Here is a 4,450-nt window from a genome sequence, read left to right as displayed (position 1 = left end):
CGGCATGGGTCTGTATTTACGACCGGCAGAAAACTGGCAAAGCTACCACTCCGAGCTCTCACCAGCATTGATTTTCGCAAATATGTTAAAAATGTGAAAATTTGACATCTTTGTGGCGTTTTCATGCAGAATGATCTACTGAAATCAGGACCAAATATGCGAGAACCTGCGATTATCGATCTTGACGATAAAAACGGTCCAGGGACACATTGGGTTGCGTACAAGAAAAATGGTGACCACGTTGTGTATTTCGATATTTTCGGTGATTTGAAACCGCTTAAGGATTTGATGAAGTATCTCGGTGTTGGTAGCGTTAAATACATTGATAAGCGGCATCATAATATGATATAGTGATTTGCAGCCACTTGTGTCTTAAATTTCTCGGCGGACAGTTATAAAAAGACAAGTGTCACATGAGCGAGCATTAGTCATGTCGGAATCGTTGACGTTAACACTGTCAGGCACATCCTTCGTGCTGGAGGCTCAATATTTCCCCCCAATCGAGTTATCACCGGAGAAAAACTGTTCTCGGACTCGTCGAGTTCCTGACACTCAATTCAATACCCAATATCCGTGAGACGTTCAATAAATTTCACCTGTAACGAGCGGACAACAACAGAGAGGTCATCACGATACCCACGGGAAGCTATGAAATTGAGGATATTGAAAATTTTCTGCGTAAGGAGCTACTCTCCGACATCACCCTCAGTCTGAGAGCTAATAACAATGAGCTGAACAGTGAAGTCACGTGCAATCAAGTAGTAGACTTCAAACCGAAAGATTCCATCGGCCGATTATTGGGATTCAAAGTGGCTGAGCTAGCACGAGATGTTACTGATAACTCAGAATTACCGGTGGCCGTACCGAAGGTTATTACTTCACGCGTTGAGTGTAACATAACCACAGGGGCATACATGAACGAGCGTCGAGCTCACACGATTTACGAATTTTTCCCAACCGTTCCATCAGAATATAAGATTGTCGAAGTGCCTGCCAACGTCATTTACCTACCAATCGCCTCACAGTCGATAGATCATTTGCAGCCAAGAATAGTCGATCAAGACGACGAGCTGTTTAATTTTCGTGGCAAAACAATAGCTGTGCGTTTACACGTGAAATCACTAAAATAATGGGAATCGTAATTGAGACAAAAAAGTTGGGCAAAAGTCATGAAAGTGAGACGTCATGGTCAAAAATCATCAGTCGCCCAGCACCTATGACGACGCTTACATCCCCCACGAGGCTGACGCCTGTAAACGTTCGGTTTCTCCAGAGCCTATGTCTTCGATTTTGTGCAAATTTTGGAAAATAAGAATTCGTGTTCGCTGTATCCTGTGCGTGTTACCCTGGAGGAAATAATAAGAATGCAGAAACCTGTGGTATTCGATGAATCGATTGCGCACTCTGAGATTCATGCTCATCAGCCGTTTGCATCATCCACCTTCCAGAACAACGATGAAATCCATATTGTTGTTCAACATCAAGACTTGTGCTTACTGCCCAGTAAAAGCTCTCTCCACATTCACGGAAAAATTATGAAGGATGATGGTGTGATTGCGGTCACGACTACGAAATTGATGAATAAGGCTGTTTGCCATTTGTTTGAAGAAGTTTACCACGAGTTGAACGGTGTGGAGATTGATCGGAATAAAAATGTTCGTATCACCAGCGTTATGAAGGGCCACTTATCCCTAATTCCGGGTCAACAATACAGTCTGGAGAATACTGGTTGAGTGGTGATGTCACGAGCGCCGCATATTTACTCAAAACTGTAATATATTACCGATTATATCGATTATTATTTTATATATTATTATTTCTAGAAACAAGGAAGCATAGTTTTAGTTAGTCTATACAAAATATTTTATTATAACCAGTTCGTGGAGTAGCCAAGCGCAACGGCGTAGTTGGACAGCCAGCCACGTCAGCGTCTTCGCGCCCGCCAGATCCCGGGTGTAATCAACACCGGGATGAGGCGAGCGCGAAATCACGCGCTTCGAGGATGACTGTCGCGAGGCGAGCCTTTGTCTGGAACTGTGTATTTAGCGAAAACATCGAATTGTAAATTCAGCGGAAACTCGCTCGCCGCCCGACGTTCCAAGGGGTGTCGGACGAGCGAGCGAAGGCAGTCCCGTTAGAGACAGGATCAAACCAACGTCAACGGAAACAGGCTCCTTCAAAGCTGTCGAGTATAGAGTTGTAAGTCTTGGGTTTCCGACGATTAGAGAGAGCATTCCTTTAAATCTACACGCGGTGATCCAAGCGTCTCGCGTCGCGACGTTAGCCTTCGAAGTTAGACTTTAAGTGTAGGAAGCTGTGCCACGAACTTAATGAAGTTGTGTAGTCTTAATTGAATGTGAGTGTGGAAGCGTGAGCCGTTCTGCGAATTCGGAGCTGAACCACCGAAGAGTAAGTGTGAGAGAGAGAGAACGTGAGTAGTATAAGAACATATTGTAAGCTTCCTTGTTTAGAACCTTTGCTGCTTTTAGTTTTGATTCATTAAACATTTTTTTACTTTGCTCCCTTCAAATATTGGTGCAATATCATTGAAATCTTCCAAACCGTTTCCCAGGGAACGCCCTGTAGAGGACGTTCACCTACCAACCCACCAAAAAATTAAATATAAACCTCAGTGAGATCTAGAGGGTTGAAGCCGTCGCGTGCGAGACCGCTCCGCACGTGACAGTGATACCGAACTACCTGATGCTTCTGGAAATTTCGACGTTGTTCTACCATTGAATTATATGCTGGGCTTCGTTGAACATTGTTGTGGAGTCATCGCCAATGCCAAACACGAGTTGATTATCACACGTTTCAACACCGATTTGAATGCCTATAGCGCCTAACATATCTCTCTTTAGGTATTGGCATTAGTGCAATTTTGTTGTTATTCTTCATCACGTCTCACGTTCGCCATATTCGGACAGCTCTCTGCTGCTTGTAAGATTTTTCGTGCATGCGGACTATAGGTTACAACTTTATAAGTTTCTGTGTTTTTTATGCCAAGTCACCTATTAGAGTGAAAGAGAATGCCTGCAGCTGTTGATCTCTCTGCCTTAACACGGAGCGCGCAGTCTATCTATGTAGATCTATGTTATTACCCAAGTGTGACGTTGCGCTGGTCACGCGTCGCTGCTAAACAATTATCTCGTTAATCCTTTTCTAGTCCGGTGCCTCTACGCTACTCCATGCACCTGTCTTCTTTGTGAATTCTGGCAATGCGTCTTGCGGTTGATCAGCTGAACACTTCACACTACATGTACATGTAATTGATGACGTTGTGATAAGACGTTGCAACATGAATAAATATATACTCAATAAGGTGCTGGGAATATGTGATGGAAACGCTAGGAACATTTTGAGATACTTGAATACTTTGAGATGGCAGCAGGATTTAGGAATGTGAATTTTAAAAATGTCACTAATGGCGATACTGACAATGAGTTATTTCGTTACGTTCCTGTCGGTGGCGATAAGCGTTTTCTGGATTCTCGTAACTATAATTGAATTACTAACTAGAAAAAACCGAAGTAATTGTGAAATTGCATCGATGAGCATACTTTAATTTAGAAGATTATTACTCGTCACTTATGTATATCATAATTGTCGGGTTGGTAGCATCGCCGGCGCCGCTCGCCCACCTTTTCATTCCGCCGTTCCCCGGATGGCTCGACCCCGTGCTACTGCTCGCCACATCAAGCAGTGAGCTCTTGTGTATGTGACGCCAAAGTCAACGCATCGTGTGTCACGGATTTTCAGAGAAACATAAGAGAGTACAAAATAAACTGTGATATGAATAAGTTAACAAGAGTCCAATAGAGTGTAGAGAGAGAGAGAAAGACAGAGTAAAAGAGAGTCAAATAAATAAGTTTATAGAGTGTGATTAGTAGAGGTAAGTCGTTTATTCAATCCCCAGTCACTGGAATCCCAATAATCCAATAATAATAAAAGCATTCATATAACACAACTCAGAATTCCACATTATTTGACGTTGAGCGTATGCGTTTAAACCTTGAAAAACTCATTTTCCCAGACCTTCACCTAGATTACTGAATCATGGAATAAAGTATTCCTTCTCATCTATTTCAGTTCGCAAGTTCTAGCATTTATGGATGTCTCTGACAGAATCAGTACTGTGCAATTGTCTGGATTCAGGTTTAAGGTAAGTGTTTAAAAATTAGCCATCGCAGGATTCAGGACTAAATAAAAATATCATATACTGGCGTCAAAACTGTGGGGTCGTGAAGTAAATAGAGTAAATACCATGAATACCGGCTAATACCAGGTTGAATACTTTATTGAATAGCATGTATTGAACAATAGTACAAGGATACAAGCACGTATCAATACTACTGCTCGCGAAGCGCCGAAGCGTACACTGAAGCAATCTTACTCATATTATCGTTGGTCCTCTGTCTCACGCACACATATCCACCCTGTAAACTATTAT

This window comes from Neodiprion lecontei, chromosome 7, assembly GCF_021901455.1.
Source record: "Neodiprion lecontei isolate iyNeoLeco1 chromosome 7, iyNeoLeco1.1, whole genome shotgun sequence".
NCBI lineage: Eukaryota > Metazoa > Arthropoda > Insecta > Hymenoptera > Diprionidae > Neodiprion > Neodiprion lecontei.
Note: the sequence above shows the minus strand (reverse complement) of the source record.